General features: G+C 37.1%; 1 protein-coding gene across 1 annotated transcript in view; it reads right to left on the reverse strand.

Moving 5' to 3' along the window:
- The window catches only part of LOC118740064, an 806,655-nt gene extending 801,886 nt beyond the window's left edge, over positions 1-4,769 (reverse strand). Inside the window, exon 1 of the mRNA XM_036471558.1 lies at positions 4,632-4,769. The gene's annotated coding sequence lies outside the window, so the exon portion shown is untranslated. The remainder of the gene's footprint in view (positions 1-4,631) is intronic.
- Between the last annotated feature and the right edge of the window lie 16,093 nt (positions 4,770-20,862).

Consider the following 20,862-nt stretch of genomic DNA (forward strand, 5'->3'; position numbering starts at 1 on the left):
GCAACGGAAACAAACTTGGCCATTATCGGAGTATACAAAAAAAAAAACTAACTGACAAACTAAATGATCGAATAGCTGACTAACTGCCGTACGTGTACGTACATATGTATGTGTGTATGAACACATTTGAAGCCCACGAAAAATGCCTTTAATGATCGCGCATTGCCATGGCAAAAGTTTCGATTCCGCGCGTATAGAGACGAGCGCGCTGTGGAGCAGACAACGAAATTGCACCAGACTACTACCGCCACCGTCTCTGGGGACACTACAATATCCAAACAGTGGTAGCCCGCCGCCGCCGCGGGCAGGCAAGACAACTTAACTACAAAATGCGCAAGACTCAGGCGGCTGAGTAGGCTCAACTCAGCTTCTTTCTTGCCTTTGCATTACTAAGCGAACATTGAGTTTCGTCTGAGCCGCTCTGCCGCCACCAATGATCGCCGATCGGTGATCAGTGATCTTGTTGTAATGATCGTGTCGCTTTGTTTAGCTACGCGCGTTACTTTTCCAAAGCTTTTTTTCAGTTAACTTATTTTCTTTGCTTTTCCTTTTGGATCTGCTCAAATGCCGGCAATACTAAATATATTTGTGCATACATATGTACACATGTGCGATCGTTTTCTTACGCTGTCATTAAAAGCGTACTGAAGTGAATTTATTGTATCATTTCGTTTTGAAGAAATACAAGTTGAACGATGCGTCCGATATTATGTGAAAGCAAAACAACAAAAGTGCATACAAAATACATTAAAGCTGTGTGATTGTGCGAGGCTGTGCGATCAACAGCAATCATTATGATCAGTGGCGATCATTACCGGTTGCAGCTCAGTGGCTTGTTTGGTCTGTAGTTGAGTTCTTTGTTTTTATTGTATGAGGCGCTTCCGAGAATCATTACAAAGCTGCATTAAAAGGAGCTACAGGAATTTTGAGGAGCAGAAGGGTGTTGCAAGTGTTTGTAGACGATCGCTGATCATGCAATACCGTCTTTCGTCTCCTCCAATATTATGCAGTACAACTCTAACTACATAATAAGCCGGCTCTTCAGATGTACACTTCTTGCAACATGCTCATAAACGCCTTCATTATTTTGTTCTTCCCCCCAATGCCTCTTTAGCCCCGATCACGCACGCCCTCTCTCTCTCTCTCTCTGTGCACACGAGCAGTGTTTATGTCCAGTACAAAGTGCAAACTTTCATCGCGCAAAAAATTGTGTTGTAAACAATCGTCAAGCATTTAATAAAAAATCTTTAATTACATTGCAAGTATTAATAACATTGGCTGGAATGCATTGCCCGCCTCGCTAAATGTCGAATAATCGTTGAGGTATGACTTTAATGATCGGTTTTTTCCATATGTCGTGTTTCAAATTAAAAATTCATTAGCATTATGAGTTCATTGACGCAGAAGCGCCGTACGATTTGCTAAGCTAATTCGTATGAATTCATTTCCGGTAAATTTTATTGTTTATTTAATTTTTTAAGTAGCGAAATTATACAAAATTGTCTTCTAATTATATGAAGAAAATATTTAGATAGCAAAAAGTGGTAGCGCTAACAGCTAGCGCCACTGAACTACTCCTACTCGGGTGATGCTCTCTATTTACTTGAGTGCTATCGCAAATAAATGATACAGACGGCGCCGTTTTTGGCAAATATATATATGTATGTACATAAATAGATAGCAAACCACTTGTTTATACATTTAAGTATATTATAATAATTTTGTACTTAGGCACATTGTAATAATGTTTGCAAAAGCAACAGGTATTTAATTAGCTGTTATGTGGAAAACACAATATGCTCTAGGCTGAAAATGATCGGTAGATACGCTGAGGCGCCAAGAATAATTGGAGTTCTTATCGGAAAGTAAGGACCAATGAATTTTTTCGAAATAAAATTAAAAACTGGCTCTCCTAAGCTACACAATGGCTTAAAAGAAGTGAAAAAAGTAGGTGTCTTCATTGTTATCTGATGTATGTATGTACGTAGTGTGCAGTCCAGACAGTTAAGAGGATCAGCTAAGATCATTTGAGATCCATTGGAAAAGTGTAAACAATACACTTTTTGTATGTATCATAATCTACTAAATAGAGCGTAAAACTAGCGTAGCTATTTTTCTGCTTTTCACATTAAAGTTTCCCTCCAAAATCCCAAAAGGATTCAAGGTGCTTAAAACCGATCTTCGCATGATTAGCACGGATCGTAATCATAATACATATCTATTATTAAGATCAACAAGCAAACAAGAAACATTTACTAGTTTTTTTCACTGCTTAATGTATGTTCTGCAGAACGGTTTTTTTTTTAATTACCAAAAAATAGAGAAGGGAAATCATTTTTGAATGAAGTCTTTAGTCACTCAAATTGAAATTAAATGCTGAATTCGTCGTATTCAATGCATTTTGATTTATGACAGATTTTAGTGATCTTGATATGATCCTCAAAATCGAAATTTGCTTATTGATAATATATTTTCTATGTACTAGATTAAGACTGGTTTTCACTATGTCAAATTCAATGGCATTTGTCGTCCAATATGTGAATACACATTGTCAAATGAGACTAAAAAATGTTTTATGGAGTACATGCGCTGCTAAATCAACTATTTGTCCGTATTTAGAAGGAATAATGAAATATGGACATATACACCCGAAGAATTGCTCATCGTCGCTTGGCTGCGATCAGAAGCCAATAATGTTTAATCAAATGAATCTCTCATAGCCATGGTAAAGGAATACACGCAGGTATAATGGCCTTTCTAACAAACAACTTTTGTCGAAGGCCGACAGCAATTCGAAAGCGTCAACCACTTCCTCTGCCATTGTCAGGATTTGGAGGAATTCAGGTAACGTTCTCTTCATAAACACTTTTTCGATTGTTTTCAGACTTAAACTCGTCAAAAAGCTGGTATCTTCTGGACAGCCACTATGTCATGTTAGTAGCACGGGAACGCCTAGTAAAGTTCCAGTTGCAGCAGACTGGAACAATGATTAGTATCAGGTTTTGGGCTATTGAATGCATCATTCAATAACTTTAGTAAGCGGCTTTAGACTCCGCCGAAATGGCTTACCGGCTAATATCTCTTCGTCTCCGATCCATAAGGTTTTGCGTGGACCCTTGCATATCCTTCTTACTCTACAAAAACCATCAAATTCCAAGCAAAGCACAACTTCTGAGAAATAGCAAATGTCATCCTCAACGGTGAACAGTGAAGCGAGTAGCGCCAGAAAGAAGAAGCGAGTAGCGCCAAAAAGCCAGCGGAAGCAATAACTCAAAGTCCGGTTTTAATAAACAAAACTGCTGCCGAAGAAACTAATTGAGTTAGGAAGAGAAACTAATTTTATAATTATCCTCAAATTGCACAACTTCGATTCTAAACTTCAGTTTAAAATCCTAAGCAGTACAGCTGTCCCTAAAAGCTGCTTATCTTTTTTTGAAGCATATTTTACTTGAATTTTTCTTATTTATCAGTAATGAATTATTTTTGCTGGATTATCAATCACATTAAAAATATTTTTTAAATAAAATTTTCTCAACTTCGCTCAAATTGGGAATTGAACAGAATTTCAACTGGTATCGAGAATAAGCCTTAAGTTGCGCAATTTGTTGTGCGTGGAAGCACACTAGTACTCAGCAATACAAAACGTTTGCTTAAAGCTGTTATTATTTCTATATTTTTTATTTTATTTTTAAGTCGCATGCAAGAAATTGAAACCAAATTTTCCCATTTGCGTCCAAATTAAGACTCGTACACAACTTCAACTCTTTTTTGCATAGCAAAATTAGGAATTGAAAGCAATTTCAACTGAAATTGAGAATAAGCCTCACTGCACGTGGAAACACACTATTAGCCATGGAAAATGTTTGCTTAAAATTATTGATTTTTGGTGTTGATTTTTGTTCAGTTATTCGGGGAAGCACTTATCCGAGACTCGGTATATGAGACTGTATTGTTCGTTTATTGCTTTTTTCTTATTGAACAACAATTTTTTCTTATTTATTGATGAGTTTTTTTTGTACATTTTTGTTTGGCTGAAAACACAATTCGATTCCCTTATCATCATCCACAAAGATGACTTACTATACCTTAATGGGAGTTCGCCTTGTTTAAAACTGAAGTACCTAATCTTAATTGTTTGAATTTCTTGGTATACAATTCAAGTACCTTTCATTCAACACTTCTGTTGAGAGTTCAGTATTTTCTCAGGAAACTTTATAAAAGACAATTTTTACTAACACTTCATGGGGTCTATTCTGATACTTTGTTTTCACAAACTCCGGACTCAATAATGTACTCTTACATATACAAATTTGTTTATTACTCCAAATACACTCTCAGTCATTATTTTAATAATACTCATTTCAAGTTATTTAACACCAAAGATCAGCGATCTTTCAATGAAGAATTTCTTTATTTATACATTTATCTGAATTTCATTCAAAATTATGTTTTAAAATTTTTCAATACGCTTCATTACTCCAAACTCTGCACTCAATTCACTTCAGCATTTTTTAATAAAGAATATTAGGAGTTAACCTCTTGAATTTGTTCACAGAAATTTGTTTCGCAAACTGAAATATTATACATAAGTGTAGGCTAAAACCACCACATGCTGGCACAAAATAGCTCACTAGGCAACACGTTGCGATCACATCGATCGCTATTTAACGAACGATATACCGGCGATCATCACTGCAACACCCACAAAAACATTTGACAACAAATCAAATTAATCTACCGTTTTTCCGTTACCTGACGGTGTTCGAGCTTTAACGGTCGTTTCGTTACTGACATCAGCCAGTCAGTTAGCGGCCAACAAGTGTATTTTTTGAACAACTGAAGTATGCTTGGCAAAAGGCAAGTAGGAATGGAATAAAACCAGTACTCGAGAGAGTGAGAGGCTTTAAACCTAACCGCAGAATAGAGCTCACCTCTTGAGCGAGGGAATTGTTTGACTGGGAGAGAGTTGAAGTCTACAAATGTGGGTAAGTCTACAAAAAGTTGCGCTCATCGCAGGAGTGCTGTACAAATTGCGAGTATAACAATGGGATAATACCAAGAGCGGTTAGTGAATGCTCTGTCTACTGATTACCCACAGAGTCTGGTCACACGCACATTTCTTTCTTTTAATTCTTGTTTCCCCTCTTTCTAGTGGCTGATAAGCCGGCTATGTGGTGGCGTCTGAGCAGTTGTCAAAAGAACAACAAACATATGCATAGTTAGAGAAAACAATAACAAATCGTTATCAGTAGAGTGCGTCTCTTTTATCGTGCTGGCTTTTTAGTGTTTCTTTATTCTTCATTTTTTTTATTATTCATTGACATGCGTTCGTACTGGCATTCTTGTCATTAAATGGGCGTTAGAATGAGGGCAGGCTGGCTGCGACGCGGGGACAATCCTATCGGATTCTATTTGTGGTTTCAATTAGACCATGCCGTACTATTCGTTTAAACTTTCCCATCTTATCAGCTAAGTTGTGCCATCATTATTTTGGTTTTGTCGCTACTTGTGACGCAATTGTTTGCTTTTATTGAATTTTTTTTTTCGGACAATACTGCCTGTTATTTAAGTGCTATAGGATAAGCATAAGTGCTGAAAAGATATCAGTTACTTGGCATTTGTGTCCGACTCGTTCATCCCTTAACGCACTTGTCAATTTATTTGATTTGTGTTCTCAACATTTGATGGATTACATTTGCGTTTTTCGAAATTGATAAACTCGAACACGCAATTAACCCGATTGTTTGTGAGATCTGTCAACTGCCTAATTGCGAGGGTAGTGCGTTAGTACTTTAGCTCTACTTATCTTGGCGTTAAGCTGACTTTCTGGTTTGTTGTGGAGGAATGTGGGTTTCGAAGGCCTCGAAAGAGCTTTTATCTAAAGGAAATACATTGATGATTGTTTTTGAATAAATTTACAAGCAAGCATTTGTTTTGTCGCACGAAACCATACCTTTTTTTGTGCGAGCTTTAAAAAGCAATGGTAAAAGACAATAAGATCCCAAATAACACCAACTATAGGGACATGGTATGGCCGCAAAAAGCGCCCTCAGGCTCAGAGAGGCAAATACGTGGAAACCAACCAATTTTGGGCATGCGGCAATACTGAATTAAATAAAAAGGGGCCGGCTCAATGAAATTAAAGTAGCCAGAACGGATTACATTACGCTTGTTTGGGATGCAGGACTGCCAGTAGTAGAGGGAGGTATATCCATCTACACTGATGGTTCAAAGATGGAACAAGGAACCGAAGCCGTTCTCTACCAGAAGGACTTTTCATCTACCGAACGAGTGTAGTGTCTTCCAAGCCGAGATCTACGCTATAAATAGGGCAGCTAGTTTTTTTTTTACTTAGTAGTAGGGTTCCAGAAGATAAAGTCACTATCTTTGGCGACAGTCAAGTAGCACTGAAGGCAATACGATGTAAAATAGTGCAATTGAAAAATGTCTTTCCATTAGAAGAAGCGAATAGCTCCGCACTACCACCGGTTAGTGACGACGTTAGGAAAATTAATGAATACACCACAGCCGCGACTGATGACTTGTCTTACAAACGGGAAGACTGTGAGAAAACATGATTACTATGGTCGCGGCTTGTTAGGAAAAAGACGAGGGGCCTACTCAAATCAATAGGTGTGCACTAACCGACGTCACACTGTGCTATAGCAACAATGCTTCAACGTTGGCGAATACCAACAAGTACTCTCTGCAGAAGCTGCCGTGATGAGAATGAGGAAGAGTAAATTGACCACATTCTGTGTTGAAGTCCAGGTCTACAGAAGAAGCGCCTCAAGCACTTGGCCTTACGCTTCTTCAACAGCCTGGGCGAGATAGTGATGGTGCCACTGTAGAATCTCATCGGCTTAATTAGGGATAGTAATTGGTTCAGTAGAATAATGACTTGAAATTACTTAGCTACTCTCTCGGTTATGGGTACATGTCTCCTCCTGACACTCGGTTAAAGAGGGCACTCACAATAGAGAATACTGTGTCCGTATGAAATTATGGAATCTTCCACACACGCCCTCCTAACCTAACCTAACCTATGGATGACAAAATGAAGAAAAATGGCGGGATTTTAAATATTATCCATTCTTAGTGCTATTTTGACTTCTTAATGAATCTGAGAAAAGTGTAGAGGAATCGATAATATAGCTGAACCATTCACAATATTTCTCCATGAAAACAAACATGTATGTATATACATACATATGTTTTTTTTTATCATACACATATTTAGAAGCTCTTACTTCACCTAATCTACCCCGGAGGTGTACAATGGATAATTTGACCCATTTTTAAGGCAAAAATTATGTATGACCAAACATGTAGATTATTTAAAAAAAAAAAAAGATTTTTTTATTTATTGCAATACGTTTCCCACATTTTTGCAACAAAAAAATCTTAACCGATGACGACCGATGGGTCAAAAGGGGTACTTTTTATTTGTAGTTTTATTGGAAATGTTTGAAGTCAGTTTTGTAAATATTTATATTAAAGAAAAAAATCCACTTATTATAGTATTGTAAAATTATAATAATTTTAATTGAAACCCTTAAAGCTTTGAATTTCTTAATTTTACACGTTTTTTATAGTCTTAACGCGGCCAAATACGGCAAACATTTTAAAAGCTTATTCAAATATCGATTAAAAAATAATTAATTAAAGATACTACTGACAGTATGTATTTTTTACTGCAAACAAATAATAATAATTCAAAAACCACAGTTTTAGATCTTAAAAGTACTTCTCTTTATTTTTAATATTTTTATTAATTTTTTAAATACTTATTAACTTCAATATGGTTGTCCGAAAATAGCTAAACAAAACAGAACCCAAAATTGATTCCAATATTTCACTCACATACAACGGCTTTGACCACCTGCTAAGCAGTTGTCGTTAGTTTTTTATAAGAATAAAAGAAACCGTTATTTGGTTTGAAATTTTCTTAATCAACACCAACGACACAAAGTTTTTTTTGTAAGTACTTTTGGCCACATAAAGTGAGAAAATTACGCATAGTGCCGTGGTTGCACTTCCTTCATTTTCAGCTCAATTTGGAATTCAGCTGGTAGGCTGAACCAATTTAAAAATTACCAAAAATTTATGTCCAATTTTGAAATAGAAAAAATTGTTGGTCCAGTTTTTGGCTATTCAAAATATTGTGCTCCGCTTTTAAATAAAAAAAAAGTTTATATTCAGTTTTAAGAAGTCCATGAATCTACTATCGACCATTTTTCATGTTACCAAAAATTTATGTACAATTTTTAAAATCAGAACACCCCACAATTGTTAAATGAAATGAATATGTCCAGTTTTTAATTATCAAAAATTTATTACTATTTCACACTATTGACGACGTGAAATTGTTTCGTCTTTTCGCCATATATCACTCAAACGACTCCGCCGTTTTCAGTCTCCAGTGCTACTTAAAGCTACTGTCCGTTGGTTAGTCTTCAGGCGTGATTAGGCGGCGATATGAAGAACTTACCAGCACGTGGTTTGAATACTTAACATAACTTCGCAAAACTTAAAGACCATTGGCGACTTTTTTTAATATCGGACTCGCTGATATATATAACAGCACACAAATTCCCCAGAGTTTTTAGGGGTGATGCTGGAGTAAAAGTCCTTGGCCAGATATAAATCTGGGTCATTCCAGTTACGTAGGCCCCACTGTCGTGGGAACGTCTCTTGCATTCATTGATAAAACATAGCAGGCATAAATATGTTCTTTTTTTTAATCCAAATTTTTAACAGCTGTTTTCACAATTATCAATTTTCATTTGACACGCAATCTTGAGTCCCATCTCATGCTGTGCTACAGGAGTGATGACAGTGTCGACTTAAATACAAGTTCTTATGAACATATGCACATAAGTGCATCATTTTGTTACTCTCCTCGCTTACAAAGAACTGAGCCCTATTCTCATGCACATTGTCTGCCATTCTCTCTTTTATGTGGCATTATTCATGGCTACTCTTTTAACTTTGGCCTCTTTAATATTCCCAGGTCAATGAGTTCATTGTCTTGAACAGCTCGCGTGTATACCTGAAGAATTGCGGCACTCTAGACAAGACGATGTGGTGCCGCAAATATAAAAAAAATACAAAAAAAAAGGAATACGAAAAGGTCTCAAACCAAATTTGTGAATGTATTTATGTGGGTTTGTCAATGTGTAGGAAATTAATTTAAAAACATTTTTAATAATAATAAAGGCGGCTAATTGAAAATCTCTTGTATACAATGAAAGAAAAAGAAGGCATACGATATTCGGAATCATCAAATATTAATGTAATGCACGCTCAATATTCAATGGTTTCAGCCCTCTACGCGTAAAGCCTACTGCATCATCCGGATAGCAGTTGAGCAGTTTATCTTAAGCAATATTGTCTCTCTCGGGAACCCAATTCTATGGCCGAACTACAAGGGGGCAGGCACTGACTGCAGATAAAACTGCTTTGCAACACAGGCTGTTCAGATCTTTCCGATTTCGCCGCAAATTTCACTGTTTTTAGGTTGCCTTCAAACTATTTTAACCCTTTCGATCCGGAAAGCAACCAGCAGAGAAATCTCGGTTTTAGTTATTTTTTTTAGCTTTGGGATATACATATCATACAAATGTAAAAATCAAAAAATTATCGCCCCATCCCTGCAGGGGCACCAAGGAGAGGTAGGAGATACGTGTCCCATACGGAATTTCGGACGTCTGAAAAATCGTTGCCAGAGAAAAGTCCATTAGCTGGGCTAATATTTCGGCGTATTTTGATTTCTTCAACATATGTACATATGTATGTATATAGTACACAGTGCGTCTACGCAAAACAAATTTTTTATTAACTTTGTGTAAATGCCAAAGAAAATGAGTAAATGTCCATAAGCACTAAGCGGGACATATTCATCCCAACAAAAAATACTTACGAGACACATATGTATGTATATCCCATAAAAAACAGTAGTAGTTCAGAAGAAACCCAAACGGCTTGAGTGTAAGTTTTCTGCACAAAAACCATTTTAAATCACTATCTGAACCTCAAAATACCAGACGGGATATATTCAAGCCAATTCCAATACGTAGTTTCTATTTTAGTTAGTTAGTTGTCTTTGCAGTCAGATTGATGTTGGGTTGGTGCAGTGCAGACCGACCGATAGCATTGTGTATTTAATGTCCTCACGGGCTCTCCTTCTTTTCCCAAACTGGCTAGTTATTTCAAGTCTATTTTCTCGGTTTGAAGCATTTAAGAAACTCTAAGGAGGAACGAAGCTTTTGAAAGTAGCACTCAGTATTTGTACAGTGCTTTACGAATGAAATTCTCATTAACCTCGAGTTCCACTTCCCTTGTCTATATTTTCAATGATTTCCTCTAGCATTGTTATGCTGAAGGTGAAGACCTATAGCGGTTAAAGACGTCTAAAGAAAGTACGCATTCTCATTGGAATCATATAATCTATATTAATAGTGCAACATGAATTTTTTCCGCCTGCGTTTGGTGGTTCTACTGGACTGTTTTTGCAACCTGTAGATGACGAGAGTTTTTGCCGTGTCAAAATTTTCGTATTTTTACGTAGTTTTGTTGCAAGTACTTCAATTTGAGTTGTTTTTGGTTTGATAACGGTGTTTTACTTTACCTTAATATTTTTTTTGTTTTTAGAATAAGAACACGAATCCAAGTACTAATTTCAAGGCAAAGACAAAGACAAATACAAATACGAAGAACAGCCGAAGACGATACAACGGCTGAGATCAACACGAATATGAACACGAGTAGGAAGACGAATTCGAGGACGAGGACAAATACGAACAAGAATGCAAGGGCGAGTAGGAAGACGATTACGTACACGAATGCGAAGACGAAGACGAAGACGAGTAGGAATGCAACCACAAACATGAATGCGAAAATGAATATGAAGACTAATATGAAGGCGAAGACGAGGTCGATTCGAATGCGTAGACCAACTGAAGGTGAATAGGAAGACGAGTTCGAGGTGAATACAAATACGAGAATGGATACAAAACCAAACACGAATATGGAGAGGCATGTTAAAAAGAGGACGAATTCGAAGATGATTACGAAGACGAATACAAAAGCAGCATGAAATAAATACGGAGACGAACACAAAGGCGAACACGGATACGATCCGAGGACGAATACGACGACAGCGACTAAAATGAATTCGAATACGAAGACTAATACGAAAGCGAATACCGATACGATCCGAGGACAAATTCGACGACAGCGACAAATGCGAATATGAAGAGGATAGGAAGATGAATGAACGAAAAAAAAAATGCGGAGATGAATTCGAAGACGAATAGGATGATGAGGTCGAAGTTGAAGATAAATATGAAGAAGAATATGAATATGAATACGAAGTAGAATACGAACACTAAACGAATTTCTTTTTCGCGAATTCGAAGATTAGTATGAAGGCGAATAAGTATGTATATGAAGACAGCGGCTAAAACGAAGACAAACAAATCTTCAGGATTCTTAAAAAACATAGAGAAGTTTAATTGGTTCAGGATCTATATTCTGAATTGACGTTCATCTATTGCTATCAAAACCCTTTGCTTCATATGACTCCTCTTACCAGCGCGTTTATCATCCAAGATAGGGCGATCTTCCAATCAGCAGGCCATATTTTCTATTCCAACGGCATCCAAAACTTAAAAAAACATCCAGATATTCGGATCTTTTAATCAGATATTCGAATATCCGGATTACACGGATATTAATCCGGATAGAACTCCCAGCATCAATGTGTATGTCTGCACGTCTCTGTTTGCTGCTTGAGTAGCCACAGTAAGCGGTCATTTCTAGTATACTCCACTCCCATCGTTCCCTTTTCTTTTACAGACCGTTCAAAGTCTCATATTTCTTTAGTACCTTACAAAGTTCGCGTCTACTACCACTACCTGCTATAGTTGCATCATTATCGCACTACCAGTTGTTGCAGCACAATTAAACTTCACACACTTCCATGTAGCAGCACGGTGGGCAGGAAGCGAAGATAAGTTGCATAAAAATGTCGACAAAATCTGAAAGCAGGGTTGTATTTGTTGATATCTTAAGGTTAAGAATCCGCTTAAATTGAAATCCTAGCTGCTCCTGTTTTAAAGATATCCACATTTTATATACTTCTGATAGGATATATTTGCAAAAGAGGAAGGCGTACTTCTCGATAATTAGAGCATATTTATACGAAAAGAAATCTCATACAAATCTGTTTCCCTTTTTTAACTCACTAAAACTGATCAAATCAATGTGAAACATTTTCATTTTTTCCTACCGAAAGAATAATTGATCGAGATTTATTGGGCGCTACCGGTATACAACTTAGATAAAACACCGCAATTACCTTTTTCTGTAGCGTGAACTTTCTCATTATAAACACTTTCAATATCGCAATATATGTATGTATGTATACAATATTGTATACTATATAATACGGTAGTAATTTTTTATTAAAGGTTTGTTGCTATAAGCAAGTAGCGCAGGCAAGTCGCACTGCGCTTGTGCAAGAAAAAAAATGCTCTAACTTAGGCCAACGGTACTCCTCATAATAAGTAAATAAATTCAAAGCTTGTATGAGATTTATTTTGGTATTTATGTACTCTCAGCAAATAATGACTATTGTACATCCAGAACACAAATGCAATCAGGAAGAAAATCGCATGAAATTATGCGCTTTGGGTGTAGGGCTGCCAGACGCCCCGGTTTTCCCGGACATGTCCCGGTGTCCCGGTCCAACCTTAAAATTTCCCGGTTTTCGATTTGATTGCACAAATTTTGCATAAAAATGACTACACTGAGAGAAAAAACGCGTTGTAATATTAATAAATTTTTTTTTAACTTAATTATGAAAAAGCATCTGTTAAGTGCAAAGCGCTTCATTTTAATATTGGCGTATTTTAATTGAATATTTCTATACTAAATACTAAAATTTGTATACTTAAATTTATTACGAGTTGGGTTGGTGCTCTTTCATATGCGATTTTTGTTTATAAATTTAGCACGTTTTGCATAAGCAATAGTTGATGATTAATATAAGTATGTACCTAAATACGTTAAAATTACATGCACAGAGTTTTACAATTATATTAAGCAAAAGCCAGGAGTTTTGAAACAAGCTCACAGCAACGAAACAAATGACTGATATTTTAATGTTACCTTGTATTTAATTTTTTTTCTTTCGTGAAACCTAGATTACTTATAAGTACCGTGCCGTACAGAATTATTGGTTCGGAGACACTTTCATCTGATCACAATTTCTAATCAGATCTTTTAGAAAAATTTTGAAAATGTAGATTTTGGGCCAATTAATAAAGTGCAAGTCTGAAGTTACCAGAAAATTTCGTTGATTTTTTGCAATTTTTTATTTTTTGCTGACAGATTCTTCCACATACAAAAAAATATCGAACATAGTTTGTATGGAAGAAACTCTCAGTAAAAACAATACCAAATATATTGCCTCGTTCAAAGCCATGAATAAAATCGTGAATACATGCTTTTCCGAAAATCAAGCGGATCTTAGTAATTTTGATAAAAATCTTAACGAAAAGTTTTGAAAAGTACTGGAATTTCTCAAACTGTCAAAATCCATATTATCCTTGAACATTTAAAGCAATCTATTTCATTCTTGAATAACGATGGTTTAGGATTATGGTCCGAGCTGGCCGGGGAGTCAGTTTATAGGGAATTCATTAAATTCTGGGATAGATTCAAAATAAATATGATTGATGAACCAACTTTTGTGAGTCGCCTGAAGAAAACTGTAATGACACTTTCATTCCAGCATATATGAAAACTTAATTAAATAATAAAATATTTAAATACTAAAATGTGTGACTATGTTATATGGTAAGCTAACAAACAAATAAAAGGAAACAAAAAACAAATATAAAAAAAAAATAAAGCAAGAAAAAAATATAAAAAAATAAAACCAAAAAAAGAACAAAGAGGTGCAACAAAGTAAGTTGCCTCCACGTGGTGCGCCTTGGAAACGATTGAAACCGGCTAAAAACTTGCATAAACTTACATATATACACACATTTACTCACACATACATTGTTGAATATTTAATGCACAAGGATGTTTTTCTCTTTCGCAAAAGTCGGTCCTATCATAACTATGTAATATGTGGATATCTTTAAAACAGGAGCAGCTAGGATTTCAATTCAAACGGATTCTTGACCTAAAAATATCAACAAATACAACCCTGCTTTCAGTTTTTATCGACATTTTTATGCAACCTATCTTTGCTTCCTGCCCACCGTGGCAGACCAGCCAACCGGTCATCAGCCGGCCGGTTGCAAGCCTCCCGTTTGGACAAGTAAATAAACAAACAACAAAAGAATACAAGTTCTACACCAAGAGCAGCTGAAGATGCGCTTCAATGCAAGTGCTTGCAAGAACTCTAATAGCGAGATGTATTGTCTTGGGTTTTAAGCTGTGTTTCTTTTTTCGTTTCGCTATTTGCACTGTCTGGCGGCCCCGCGATGTGGAAGATGATGACGAGGCACGTGAAAGGGCGTTCTGAAGCGCAGCAAGGCATATATACAGCGAAGCATCATGCTGGCTTAGCCGACTTAGGCGAAAGTAGGGAAAAAGCTCACAATATGATGACACTCTGGTGTTGCACTCAGCTATCCCAAAAGGTAACTTTATATGTAGTTGCAACATGTTTAGCACAATTTAAATTCGTTGACAACAACAGGTTTTCTGGTTTTCTTAGGCTTCATTTGATGTTGTTCCTGAGTCGCCTACTTGTCGCACCACTTGTATGTATGTGTGTATGTGTATAAACACCCAGAGTTTTGATCCAGAACCTATAGACTTTTATTAAATGAAATGTACTGAAGGCGCGCATGTCGACTTGCAACCGAAGTAAGAGCAAGTTTAAGTGTTTGCTTACAAGCATATAGCAAATTTAACCTTTATTATTGTTCAGTTAGTAGAGCGGCTAACTGGTTGTATGCTTGACTGCAACGCATGCGCAGCTCTCCTAGCTACCAGTATGATGTTCATCCTGATTGTGTCGCATAATGTTGATGATTCATAATTGTGCTCATTTGTGGCCGATAGCATAGCGTGTGGCTGATTTTTTATTATTTTTGTTGTAGCACATGTCGTTCATATTGATGTTCTGTGTTTTTTTTTCGATTTTAGACCGCGTCTGCGAACACACTTTCCTTTGGTCATATTAATGTTGTGGCTTGTTGACGGTATTAACGAGCATTTGATAACTCGAAGTCACTTATAAAGGTATTAACATTTACTAGGGAGCGATGAAAAATAATCAGTATCCTTTTCAAAAGCAGACCGATTCAAGGTTAGTACGTTGAAAACTCTTTACCCAGGAGCATCTCTTACAAAAAATTTCGATCCAGTCTCCCACCAAGTGCGAAAACCGTGCAGGCATCCGCTGCCTCGTTGCGAAGGAAAGAGCGTCAGTTGATACTTTTAATGAGGCAAAAACCTTTTATGGTGATAGAGAGAGAGAGAGCATGCCCACAAAGGGAGTTTTCCTCCTGCATGACAATTTCAGACCTCACACGGCCAACGCCATGAAACAACCCGAGACTTGTTTGGATGGGACGTTTTGAAGCTCCCCTGCTTTCCCCTGACTAGGAACCTGCAGTTTACCATCTGATCACTTTCCTGAAAGTGTACATGGATGGAAAAAAGGTTTTCAACGAGGAGGTGAAGAGTAGACTTTTTCGAAGCAAGTATCAAAATATGTATCCCTCGCTTTCCCACCTGCATCGAAGGGGATGGTGACCATTTATGCAAAACAATAACTTTAAAGTGTACCAGTGTAACTATATATCTTTTTTTTACTTCTGAACGTGCCTCATATGCTTTAATTCAGAATTCAGTAGCGTATGAACTTATTTTTGGTATTCATCCTCACCTATAATGAAATAAACCAGAACGCATCGCGGTTCCACGGAAACCCCACATTCCTTGGCTCAACAGCTCAGAGCTCTGCAGCAAATTATTAATCTATATAATTGTATGTTTTTTAAATCTTCCACAGCGGTTCCACCTGCCACTTTTAGTTAATCAAGCGTTGCCTCAACCCCAATATATAGAAACCTCAAAGGTAGGAAAATGCTTCAAATCGATTTCTAATCCCATATCTCATATACTTTTTCATCTGCTGAGGGAAACTCTCTATCAACCTCAAAATGTGACTTTCAGCCCGTTGCAATGATGTTTTCCAAACAGATGTTTGTGTGTTGAAGGAAACAGATAATGGTTCGTTCCACCGTATGGCTTCGAGAAGAGAGGATCTACACCGATAGCCAACCGATAGTTAGAGCTTTAGGTTTGCTCACGGTGCCCCCAACATTTATAAAAAAAAACGCCTGATCGCTCTTGTGGCCGCGGTCTGTCTTGATATTCAAGGAGCTTCTTTATATTTGACGCCAATTTCCCCTGTCTTTTTCTCCATTTGGCACACCAAGTGTAGATAGGACCTTCTGCACTTAGGTATGTTGTTCTTCCGTTGAATTTGTTCACGCCCTGGCTTTGCATCGATGTTGCTGGGATCATAAATGGAATCCTGAACCTACCGATTGGCAGTATGCACCTCTAACTACTCGGCTACGGTGGCCAAATATGTTGTATTTGCATGTGCTTTGCCTGCCATCGTCCACCTCGCTGCACCATATAAATGGAGAGGCACGATAAGAGATCCGTAGAGCTTGATTTTCATTGGTGAGATAATGCTCTACCTTTCATTTTCCCACCAGACCCAAAGTATCACAGCCGCATTTGATATGAGTAGGTTGAATAAGGATATGGATAAGCAACAGGAGTTTAAGGCATGTACTTAGCTCAGTGGTTAGCGTTACTGACCTTCCAGCGTTCGATTCCTGCTAAAGTCTGGAGAAAGAAGTCTGATGAGGAGATGTGGTGATTTCCGAAATAGCAGCTATTTATAGCTTCTACCGCTTTGTTGCTCTCCAATTTTTCCAATGTTACTTATTACGCCACAATAATAATAAAATGCTCATCAAGACTTTATTATAGGTGTTTATGCTAGATCCAAGGTAGACAAAAAGTCCTTCACTACTTGAAAACTGTAACTGCAACGGTGACATGTATCCCGATGCGCAAAGACTCTTTGTGTGTTGGCAGGAGGTACTTTGTCCTCTCCCCTTTCACCGCTATACCAGTTACTTTTGTCCCCTCTTTAAAATACCTTGTCTCAAACCTACAAAAAGTTAGTATAGATCAATTTGTTTATCCAGTGTATTTTTCAAGATTTAACGCACTATGAAACCCTGGTAAATGGAGGACTTACCAAGTCTGAATGCACATTAACAAGACGCAACCTGTTGGCTCATGAAGGGTTTCAATCTTTCGCACAGAATCGTCGATCGTACCTTATAAGCAAGGCTCATTCATAGATAAATTGGAACATTTTTTCCTAAGCTCAGACGCATGTGAAACTTTGCTTTCGCCACGCCGCGCTCTTCCTAATAGCTGAACAGTTACTGTCAGCTATTGTATGGTCCAACTGTGTCCCATGCAGGGTACATTTTAAAATGTGAACTTAATATTTGGAGCTGCAATTCGTAGCGCAATGAGTAAAGAAAAGAGATGCCTTCCTCACGGTTGACCCTGTTGGTTGTTTCCAACAAAATTTCGTTGTTTTTTCTTTTTTCTTTTCTCGAATTTGGTTGTTTGGCAGTTTTTTCTCGAATTTCGTTATTTTTTTTTTATTGGAAATTAGCAAATTTTTTCTTTACAACAAGTATTATTGCATACTGCATGTTAAGAATAAATAGAAGATGTTTTAAAAACCCTATTTTTAATGTAATATCCCAGCAAGCAAAATATGAGGAAATGTATCCGAAAATGCTGCTGTTTTATCCGTTTTCAGATTCCGTCGGAAACGTATGTACAGAAAACGATCGAAAGTAGTTATGAAACGGATGCGCTTTCGACTGCTTTCCTGAAATTTTTCTGATTCAATTTTTCGTTGAAAAAGATTTCATTCTGAACTTCGCAAAAACTTTTTCATGGTTACAGGAAATCAAACAAAACACAATTTTGTAATTAAGAGATATATGTATACATACGTATAATTTTGATGTGTTGCTTCTGACGGCATTCAAACCTGGAACCTCCTGAAATCTAACAAATAGTAGCACGCACCTCTGCACACTCCTGCTACCGGCGAATACGGGTACATGTTTTCAAATATTCGGTTTGAACATACATATATTTAAAAATTATTGTTTTGAAATAACATGATGACATTTTTTCGGATACTAAAAATTAACAAAAATGGAAATGGAATGTATGGAACGCGCACTGTCGGCACCGTGCGCTTCCTACAAGATCTTGTGAAAATGTTAGGAAAATGTGAAAATGTTAAGTGATTTCTTAACTGACAGAAGTGATTATACACTGTTTAGTTCGTAGATATGTATTATTTCCAGCCCACCCTCGCACAAAAGAATTCCAATTTTTTTCAGATAACATTTTTTATAGTTATGCTTCATAGTTCCACATAATTTTTATAGCCTATTCGTTAAGTACTTTAAATCTTTGCAACATTACAACTTGTTTGGTGTACTTATACAAATACATTAGCTGTTATTAATCAGCGCTTGTTGTTGTCATTCGTGTAAATACGAGTAGTTGCGTACATTTATGGCTAACTGCTGATACAAGAAGTTATGACCAGTAGCAGTTTAACAACTCTTAAATGGATGATATGACGGATATCAAATAAAATTTTGTAATATTTGTTGAAGCATGCGATGAAAGGATTTTTGCATATCTAATACTAGTTCGCAATCTTAGAACATTTATGAGGTAATTGGCTTATACTTAATGCATACATATCTGTATATGTACATATATGCCGATCTGAAATGAATTAATGTTGGCTTAGTCACTTTTGAGTTTACCCTCTGAATAAATACAAGTTACAAATAAAATGGCTGTAAGCTTGTTGCTGGTTAAAATTCCTTAAATACGGTTGTAAATGTTCTCCCTCTTACTGCATTTGTTTTAGTTAAAGTTAAAAGTATACAATTTTTATTAAAATTTAATTCTCTACTTACCATTTTGCGCTGCATTCAAACACTTTGTCGCCATCTCCTCACTCAACTCTTCAGCGGGATTTTCTTTGCAATCAACACCGCCACCATTCAAATTCATCACAGCACATTCCATGGGCAGTGACATTTGCTGCAACATTTCATTGACACTCACCCCCGAAGTCATCGAAAACGAATAGATACTTTCATTAGGCAGACCGTCGGCTGCATTACAATTACCTTGGGGTATGCCATTACCAATACCACCACCTCCGCCACTGCCTACCCCACCAATGATGCCACCATAAATCGAGCTTGTCTGCGAATCGAAACTACGATTTTGTTCGCGTCTTTTCTCAGGCGTAGCATACAGCGCTTCCACGTTTTCCGTTGAAGCTTTCGCTAACTTTGGCTTGGTTGGTGTCGATGTACTCATATAGACCGGTGGTCCTGAACTTTCACTTTCGAATGAAGTATTCAAAGCGCCATAACACGAAGTAGTCATTATATCGGGTTGTTGATAGACAACTGACCTCTGCACTACATGCACCGGCTCTGAAGTGGTACTCTGCCAATATTCTTCGCTATTCTGACTGGTATAGCTCATATCGAGCGTCACATCTGCTCCATCCGTCTTGCTCGCGCTCAACTCATCGAAATACTCTAAATCGTATAGACGTGTTTCATCGATCATAGCTATACCATCGTCGTCCTCGACTTGCAATAACATAGAACTCATTGTTGCACTATGATTGGTGGGATGAGCCGCAGAACCGGCAACACCGATTGTCAATTTCTTAAAACACGCATCGACATCTTTTAGCATTTCGAGTGTTTGTGGCACTGATGTAGAGTGCAACGAATCAGAATCATTCTCTTCAATGCAGGAAAGATGGCGCGTACGAAAGCCATAAATGATGCCAGTTTGAATTGGTATGGCCGCGGTGGATGGTTGTAAGCTTGTTGATTGTTGTGGATAACCCGATTGTTGTTGCGAGTTGTATTGCTGTTGTGGTAGGCGTTGTGCTTGCGACTGTTGTGTTGCATTTTGTAATTCATTGTATATGTGAAATGAGCCATCAGATTCGCAGGATTGTGTCATTAAATCAGATGTAAAGGAGGTGTTCAGTTCGTTGTGTTCCAGGCAATTGCTCCCAGAATTTTGAGCAGACTGATTGTCGATTATGGAGAACATTGCGGGATGGTAAAGTGATCTGGAGGAAAATTTTAACGGAAAATTAGTAGTTATTAAAGATAAGTTTAATTTAACATATTGCACTTAAAGAAGGCTCTATAAAATTGTTGTGAACGATAAATGGAAAAAACGGGAGACCAAAAATTGGCATTCCATTTTCAAATGACCAAATATATACATATCTAGTTTTTAAATTATCAAAATTGTATGTTTTACTTGTAGATTGATTAAGTTGTGCTCAATTTTTAAATGACCAAAAATGTAAGTCCAGTTTTTAAATGACAAAAAATGTATGTATTTCTTTTAAATGCCGACAAATATATGCCCAGTTTTTACTTCCATCCAGGCTTATCTGTGTCTACATAGTACAGGCAAATCAATTAACTTGATTTTATGCCGATTCGCTCACCTTTTATTTGAGAGTGTTCTAATGATCCACCCACAGGCGCGAACAACGCATTTATTTCAATTCGTGTTAGTTTTTAAAGAAGAATGAGAAAATTCGAGTGATAGCAAATGAACACTTCTAACAATCAGGGGTGCAATGAACTCCCGCACCTTGCAAGCTGGTGCTTTTCAATACTGAAATACTGAATATCGCAA

Source organism: Rhagoletis pomonella, unplaced genomic scaffold, assembly GCF_013731165.1.
Source record: "Rhagoletis pomonella isolate Grant_MI unplaced genomic scaffold, Rhpom_1.0 Rhpom_scaffold_00005, whole genome shotgun sequence".
Classification (NCBI taxonomy): Eukaryota; Metazoa; Arthropoda; class Insecta; order Diptera; family Tephritidae; genus Rhagoletis; species Rhagoletis pomonella.